Consider the following 9,563-nt stretch of genomic DNA (forward strand, 5'->3'; position numbering starts at 1 on the left):
TGTTAGTTAGTTTTTGTTTATTTCTTCCCATCATCCGCTAGTAACATGTTTTAGGCCGACCACATTTGGATAGGCAAGCGTTAGGATTTTTGTTAGTTTTAAGGCGAGAGGTCGTTCCCTTAGTTAAATTTATCCGGGGAATGCCCCGAAGGATTTGTATATATTTTATCCGGGGTATGCCCCGTATTACATGATATTGGAGGTCGTGACGAACACCGTGGAGGAAGTATAATGTAAGCTAGCTTTTGTTTTTATTTTTCTTTTATTAGGTGGGGACGACCTCGAGCCTTTTTGTGTTTATTTTCCTTTTCTGTGATTTTACCTCAACTTGAATATTTTAAAAGTCAACTAGATCAAGTACGCAACTGTACTAGTTACGGGGCTTGGGGAGTGTCTAACACCTTCTCCCCGAGTCAAAAGAACCCCCTTACCCGAATTTCTGGTACAGACTTAGTTTTGGAGTCTCAAGTGTTTTGAAAGGAGAAAAAAAATTATTTTTAAAAAAACGATGACTTGACACACCTAAATCAAATGTCAGGTGGCGACTCTGAGTTAGTCCTTTTGAACACGAATTTTCGTTACTTTCTAATTGAATACCTTTTTGAGCTTTACAAATCTTATTATTTATAAGATGGTTAAGTGAAGTTGAAAAGAGGGGTGTGACACTAAATCATATCGCCCTTGGTAAATGATTCCAAAAAGGGGCAAAACATAATTTTTTTGACTGTTAAAAGAGAAATTGCCATTTCCTTGGATAATTGTTCCTTAATAAATTCTTGATTGACTATTTGTGTGTGTTTATCTTTGTGGAACAAGCCGAATGCCTCGACAGATTAAATAGATGCATCTATGGTTCGCGCCATTTGACCGTCTGGCAATGCACAATTTAAATATTGTGTTGGATCCGGCCGTACGACCTCGGCATGATTTACGTATGATTGTAATGCTTGCTTTAAGATTTATAAAATTTGATATTGCCTCCCTGGCGTGAGATAAATTGATAAATGATGAAATATACATTTTTGGAAATCTGTTACTATTAAAAGAATTATTTACGTGCTTCATGATTAAATGAGTTTACAAGCGCTTTACGAAATGTATGATTTTCCACTATTTATATTTTATTATTGGACCACTAGTAAGTGTCGAAGTTGACCTCTCGTTACTACTTCTTTGAGGTTAGACTGGATATTTACTGGGTACGCGTTGTTTGTAGTACTCATACTACACTTGCTGTGAATTTTTGTTGCACAGGCACATGTATGTGTAATGGCCTCATTGGGCGCAGCAGCATGGTTAATACGAAGACTTAGGTGAGCTGCATCTCTCGAGACGACTCGCAGCCATCAGAGTCTCCTTAAGAGTATTGTACTTTTTTTCTGTCCAATTTGTATTACGGACAGTTATTGTATTATATTTTATTTCCTAGAAATTGCTCATGCACTTGTGACACCGGGTATTGGGATGACAATGGAATTATTCAGTATTTAAATTTGTTAAAGATATCATTATTTTTCTCAGTTAAGTTCATTATATATTGCTTAATGTAAGGAAAAGAAATGATTTCAAAAATACCAAAATGAGAGTCTAAGTAACTTCTTGATGTTGGCTTGCCTGACAGTGGTGTCCGGCGCCATCACGACCCTTAGTGAATTTTGGGGTTGTGACAATATGGTATTAAGGCACTAGGTTCCCTTTGGTCTCACGAGTCATGAGCGAGTCTAGTAGAGTCTTGCGATCGAGTACGAAGACGTCTGCACTTATTTTTGAGAGACTATAGAGTTGTTAGGAGCACTTTCCTTCTAAATTCCTCTTCGTGCGGTTTGATTCCTTTGAAGCTTATGTCTTTATTCCCTTCCTATTCAATCTTATGTGACGTGAAGCATTTGTCATCAATTGGGAATTGAGGAATTGTAATGGTACTACAGATGTGGTGTCATCAATTAAGGATTTAGTCAGTGTTTCTAGTGTCAATGGCTTGAGAAAGATGATCTTCGGAAAGGTTTAAAGTTAGTAGCGATCTATTGGTTCAAGTGCTACAGAGATAGATTTTTAATTTAAGGCAACAAATGGGCAGCGAAGGATGAGGAAGGACATATGGGAAGTGTCTTGTGGTGATTAAACTTCTAGAAGGCCAAGTGTGGGAACAAGAGTCAAGTAGTTGCTTAAAGGAGTGAGTTTGACCAAAGTGGGAGAGTGGCAGAGTAGCGTATGAGTTCTGCGGTAGGATGACTACATACCCGGAGAAAAAGTCTAGAGTGATTTGAGATTCAGGGTGGACAGTGACTGGGTCTACAGGCTTAATTTGAAATTTTGGCTATTATACGGCGCGAAATTGGATGTAACAGAAAGGAGTTGTGTGATATGAAGAAGGATATAACATAACTTTGAATTGGAGGATATTGTCGCACATTTAGTTGATGTCCACGGGGAGTGAATGGTCTTGTACAGCTAGTGAATTAGCATGGGCTCAAGACGGGTTATTGATGTCATAGTGATTGTACCCCGTGTAGCGACGTTGGAAGATGTCAGCATGTAAATTCCACAGGTGGGTTATCTCCTATGAGTAGGTCAGCGGTTGCGTGGTTGGCGAAGCTTCTGCGAAGGTATCCAGTAAGAGGTCGAATATGCGAATGTTGCTAGAGATACAGAGTGTTCGTGAAATGCTAACAGAAGGATTTCGAGAAAACTGGCAGGTTGGTTGTTCAACTCATCCAACAATGAAGAAAGAATCTTGGTGGGTTCTAGAGTTGTGTAATAGTGGCTTCAAGCTAAGTGGGAGAGTCCCACCGCCTACGATTGGGTTGCATGGTTATCTACTTAAGAGGTTTCGGGATTACCGGCGTATTTTATTACAGCTAAGAGAAAAGAACATAAATGGTAATTTGAGCAAAAGGATTGATAAAGGTGTGTTATAGTTGGCCTTATTGACTCATGTTCGAGCTTTTGTAGCGGATTATGATAAGAGGCATGGAATGTTCTATGATATTTTCGACTTGCAATGTAGCATTTGGAGGAAAAAGAGAAAATGACTTCGGATTCGTAGAGGAATTATCAGAATGGGCGTATCAGTTGAAGATGTGAATGTGCGTGCAAGGAGGGTATGAAACAGTTCATGGGTTTGGAGACAATGTGGTCTCGTGGAATGGGGTCACTCAAGATGAGTGCGGATTAGGTTGGTGATGTGAGTAATGGAGCTATTATTATCTCTAAGGCAAATTAAGGATGAATTAGAAAAGGTTAGATTGGTTAGCCATGGTTGAATTGACATAATGATGGTGGTGATCAGTTCCTTCAGTGTGATTAAGTTATGCATGTGATTTGTGGCAGTACGTGTGAGGTTTGATGGTCACTGTATTGATTTTTTGGAAGTATTCAAGTATTATGGCATGTTATTTGTAGGCGGATCCCGGAAGGGTTATGGTGGTTTAGACCACTGCTTGAGGATTTGAATGTTCTACGGTTATGAGAATTCACTCGTGTATTACTATGGTTCTCTTGGAATGACTTAAGCAAAAAGGTTTCTATATGATGAAGTGTTTACCCTATTCGTGGTTCCAGAGTTATGATGAAATTCTTGTACTATCGCATATTGGCATATTAGGTGCAGTGAGCGATATGAAATTTGAAAGTGAGGGGCAATGTGGCGGTTTGGTGTTGGCAAGGATGTCACGAGCTCGGATGCGCATGAAAGGATTTAGATGTCTAAAGTTAGCTGGTATTGTTTTCAGCGCCACCGGAGATCAGTGTCTTGTGTAAAAGGCTTTGCATACCGATTATGGATTCTCGATTTGAGTCACAGTGTTAGTATGGCCGGTGGTAGGGGTGGGCATATATTGGGTATAACCGATAACCCGAACCAATAAAATGATATTGGGTTATTGATATCGGGTTATTGGGTAAATAATTCGATAACAGTTTAATGTTATTTGACTATTGGGTTATCGGTTCGGGTCCTGGTTTTCCCAATTTATTAACAGTACTCATAGCCTAATAAGCTTTAACAAAATTATAATTTTACTTACTAAGTATATAAAGCCACCTTATGGCTTCATTCTCTCAATTCTCCCGGCAATTACTCTTCATCTTCAGATCTTAATCCATAGAGTAAGTTTTAAACTTTTTCTGAATTTCTCATCTTAATTCTTCATTTAAGATTTTTAGTTTTTGTATTTGTTTCTTTTGTTGCACTGATTCTTTAGTATTTACAATATTAGGATTTTATTATTTTTCTGTGAATTTTGCCCGCCCGCAGTGAGATACTAGTTAGTAAGATAGATTGTTGAATGTCTTATTCCTTGCTCTTATAATCTTACTAATTTATTACTTTGAAAATTGAGATCATTCATTGAGATTTTCAAATGCAAAGATAGTTTTTTTTCTAAATATGAAATATAATCCCTCTTTTTTAAGAGCAAAAATTCAGTTCCTTTCTCTTAACAGTATGATCACGTTTTCTATAAGAAAAAATAAAAATTTTGGATATTTTTTATTCTTATTGGGTAAACCGATAACCGACCCGATAAGGATTGATAACCGACTAACTGATACTTTATAACCAATATTTTATCGGTTCGGTTATCGGTTTAGCATATTTATAAATCGATAAATGATATGGCGAACCGATAACATTCACAATCGAACCGAACCGACTGATGCCCACCCCTAGCCGGTGGTGTGGGTGTGCAAACTTGTTACCCAGTACGGGAAGTCGTGGAAGCGTGTTCAACGAGAAGATTGTATAAGTGTGCCATGTAGTCACTTGATTGATCGAAGATCGAAACCAAGCATGGATATTGTGGTGATATCGCTAATTGGAGAATTTATGCTTGGAGGGCACTCGGTTTATTGGGTTGTGGACTGTGGAGTTTTACCCCGGTTATGAAGGTTGTTCTTGTGAGTTATAGGAATGAGGGTTTATTATGGACCCTTGAAATGTTATTAGCCTAGTACGAAGCAATCAGAATCGGCTCGTGGTCTGTGGATGGATTTAAATATGAATATGGGCTCTATATTAGTCCAGATGTGTTCATTTCAGCATAGCGCTCCTTATGGAGTAGTATTCAAACATTGGATGTTCTTTCGTCGTCGACTATTTCATGTAATACTATATTGTGTTGTGTGAGTTATGAAACGGTTTGATAAAAAGTCTTACGTGTTGAGGTTCCGCGTACCGATAGTGTTATGTGAGCAGGATGGCTCTTGAGATTCAGATCATATATCACACCTCATTGTGCTTGAGTTTTGTAGCGTGTAGCGCTATCTGTCTCCCCAAGGATGGTATTGTGCACTTAGCGTGCTTGTGACCGATATTCGGTATTTTGTGGTAATGGGCAATTTAGCTCGGTAAGTATCTCCTTATGTGAGTTTTATGTATGGATCGGGTGTCACGTCGCCACGGGTATGTTGTTTGGATTGGGTTGTATGTTGCAACAACGAGATGTTGAGTACAGTCCTCTATATCTATCCTTGTGTGTTTTGTTTCTTATTTCCTGAGGAGGGTTCATATCATCCCTTTGATTGACTAATTAGTCGCGTATGTTGAGTAGTTCTTTCCAGAGTTCATTTTCCCTATATCTATATAACATTCGAGTTGGTAGCTTGTTGGCTTATTGTGGCATCATATGAGACTTTTGGTAGTAACTGGGGTGGCTTATTGCCTGAGCAGATCGTACTAGGTGAGATGAGATTATTGGATCTAGGATCAGTGCGATTGGATTATATGAAGTATATTAAAGAGAAAATATCATTATTTGGTTCAGAATGAGGTAATGTTTCTTGTCAGAAGTATAGACTCAATGATTTGTTGACTCGGCAGTTGGTTATGAATTTTTACACATCTCTTCCGTCGTGGCGGTATTGCAAAAGTTGGGACAAGACTTATATATGTCATGAGGTGCATTGGGCGCATAAGATTCGTGGAATTTCGGCTATTGTTATTAGAGGATGATATTATGGTCGTGTGAGTTATGCAGTGCATATGTGAATTCAGCAAAGGTATGCAATCATGTATCGGTGCATTGTGTGGTGATTGATACGGTGTTCGTATGTTGAAAGCAGGCATGGCAGAGAATTACGGATGTTGGAATTGGTTTCTATTCTTATTTACTTGAATAAAAGAGAATATCTTTAGATTTGATTGAGCTAATGTGCTCAAATGAGTTGTGGTAGCACGGGTAGGTGCACGAGGTGTTAAACAGTGATTTCAGACAACTCCAACGCAATTCTCAGCACATTCGAGGATGAACGTATATTTAAGTGGGAGAGAATGTAACAACTGGACCGGTCGTTTTGAGCTCTAATGCGTCGTTCTGCAGTTTGAGGCCATGAGCATCTTTATTTCAAGTATCATGACTCGTACGCGTGGTCAGAATTGAATTTCGGAAAGTTTGGAGTTGATTTGGAAAGAAAATTCTCATTTCGGAAGCTTTAAGTAAGAAGAATTGACTAAGGGTTGATTTTGAATAAACGACCTCGGAATCGGGATTTGAAGATTCTAGCATGTTCGTATGATAATTTTGGACTTGGGCGTATGTCCGGATCAGGTTTTTGATGACCCGGGAGCGCTTCAACGCCTATTGTGGAAGTTTACATTTTTGGAAGAATTTCATAAATTTGGGTTGAAGTGCATTTCAGTGTTATCGATGTCCGTTTGGGATTTCGAGTCTAGGAATAGCTCCGTATGGTGATTCTGGTATTGGGAGCGCAATCGGAAGAACATTTGAAGGTCCGCAGGTCATTTGGCTAAAGTTAGGAATTTGAAGGTTTTTGAGAAGTTTGATCGGAGGTTGACCTTTTGATATTAGGGTCGGATTCCGATTCTGGAAGTTGGAGTAGGTCTGTAATATCGAATATGACTAGTGTGCAAAATTTGAGGTCAATCGGACGTGATTGGATAGATTTCGGCATCGAATGTTGAAGTTTGAAGTTCTAAAGTTCTTTAAGCTTAAATTGGGTTGTGATTCATGATTTCGATGTTGTTTGATGTGGGACATGTTAGTATAATTAGCTAAGGTCTCGAGGGCTTCGGGTGGAATCCGAATGCTAAACGAATCGAGCTGGACTTGGAAGAAAGGCTGAGGGCTACTGTCACCTGGTGTAACCGCCTGCGAGGTTTTGGCCGCAGGTGCGGAGCCGCAGAAGCGGCCATGAGGGTCGTAGATGCGATTTGGGATGGAAGTGCTGAGACCTAGATGCGGTCATTGCTGCATAAGCGGAACCGCACCTGCGGAAGGGAAAGAGTAGGAGCGGAAGGGGCAGCTTGTGGAAAACCGCAGAAGCGGTTGTTGGGCCACACCTGTGGAACCGCAGAAGCGGTCAAATGACCGCAGGTGCGAAAGTCGGGGCTGGCAGTGTGTCTCTTTAAAACGAGGGTTTGGCTCACTTCAACCCTATTTCCTCCATGGGAGCCGATTTTGAAGCAACTTGGGAGTGCCATTTTCACCAGCAACATGAGGTAAGTAGTTTATACTAGTTTGAGTTAAATACATCGATTATGTATAGATTTTAACATGAAAATTTGTAGAAATTGGGATTTTGGTGGAAAAACCTAGAGTTTGTATTTTTGGATTGCTACCACGAATTTGGGCATGAAATTGAGAGTAAATTATATATTTGAGTTCGTGAGGTTATGGGTAAAGTTTATCTTCGAAAAATTTTAAAATCCGGGCACGTGGGCTCGAGGGTGATTTTATCGACTTTTCAAACGGAGTTGGGAATTGATATAAATTGAAGCTCGAGGGTGATTTTATCGACTTTTCGAACGGAGTTGGGAATTGATATAAATTGAATTGTTATGAGTGTTTGGACATATATTTGTGGATTTGCATAATTATTGACTAGTTTTGGAGCGTTGGGAATCGGTTTGAGTCGTCGGAAGTGATTGGGAGCCGGTTATGGAACTTCGGAGTGAGGTAAGTCTCCTTTCTAACCTTGTAAGAGGGAATTATCCATATAGGTAAATAATTAAACATGTGCTTCTATTTGTGGGGGCTACGTACGCACGAGGTGACGAGAGTCCGTGCGTAGCTACTAGTATGCTTAAGCCCGGGTAGTCTAGGATCCAAAAGCATGCATTACTTGCAATATTTGTAACCTTATTGTCAACTTGAAATGCCTAAATCATATCAAACTTGGTAAATAGATTCCAAAAAGGGGCTAAACATAATTTTCTTGACTGTTAAAAGAGAAACTGTCATTTCCTTGGATAATTGTTCCCTGATAAATTCTTGATTGAATGTTTGTATATGTTTATCTTTGTGGAACGGGTTAAATGCCTCGGCGGATTAAATGGATGCATCGATGGTTTGCACCATTCGACCCTCTGGCAATGCACAGTTTAAAATATTATGCTAGATCGGGTCGTGTGACCTCGGCATGATTTGTGCATGCTTGTGTTGCTTGCCTCGAGATTTACAAAATTTGATATTGCCTCCTTGGCCTGAGATAAATTAATAAATAATGAAATATAGATTTTTGGAATTCTATTACAATTAAAAGAATTATTTACCTGCTTCATGATTAAATGAGTTTACAGATGCTTTACAAAATGAAAAAATGCATAAAGTACCCATTAAACTTGTTAGGAAAAATCATTTACACACTTAAATTTTACAAGCGACCTTTTACTCACTTATTCTAATCTTAAGTGAATTTAATACCCTATTGAATGATGACCTGGCAAGAAAAGTGCAGTTCATTTCCTAGATGTTCGTGAGACACAAAAAATAGCTTAAAACTAATTTAATTGTCCATGTGTCACTTTCCTATTGGATACTCTAACTAATTAAACTTAATACTAATTTTTTCTCTTTCTTATTTATTTTTCTTTTCTTTTTCTCTTTCTTCACTTTAACATAACCATGGTTCTCCACTAGCCTGTCATTATCATCTTGTGCCATCCTCTTCCTCCCCATGCTTTGAAACTAGTCATGTTTTATTTTTTGCTTCTCTATTTTTCTTGTTGAATCTCTATTCTCACTTCTCTTTTTCCTCAGCTATATTCACTTACCTTTACAAACTCCATTTTATTGCTCATATTTTCTCCCTTTAATCTCCTCAATTTGATAGAAACATAAGTTCTCTTAAGCAATTGGGTCATGGATTTAGGTTGGAATAATTTTATTACTTGATTTGAGAGTTTGATGCACCAATACCATTTTTCGTACAAGGAATTTTCTCTCATTTTATCTTCGATCTGGGTGTGTGAGATTAATGTGAAGGAAAAATGGTCAAATTAGAGGTGTTAAAGTGGAGTGGTAGGGGGAGGTGGTTTTGATTTTTCAGAGATAGAGTTTATGGATTTAAAGGAGGTTACGACTATGACTGCTTTCCATGGTGGCGGATTGCAAGAATAATGATGAAGGAATGTGGAGAAGATGAAATTAAAAAAAGAGTGGAAAAAGTATTTAAAAAATGAAATATTGTAGTATTTAATACATGGCGCGTGTTAAACACAGGCCCACCATAAGACTGGTTCGGTATTTTGAAGGAGGTATTAAATTTAGTCTAGATAAGAATAGTGGGGTATTAAGACACCCGTAAAGTTAAGGTGTATAAATAAT

This window comes from Nicotiana sylvestris, chromosome 1, assembly GCF_000393655.2.
Source record: "Nicotiana sylvestris chromosome 1, ASM39365v2, whole genome shotgun sequence".
Classification (NCBI taxonomy): Eukaryota; Viridiplantae; Streptophyta; class Magnoliopsida; order Solanales; family Solanaceae; genus Nicotiana; species Nicotiana sylvestris.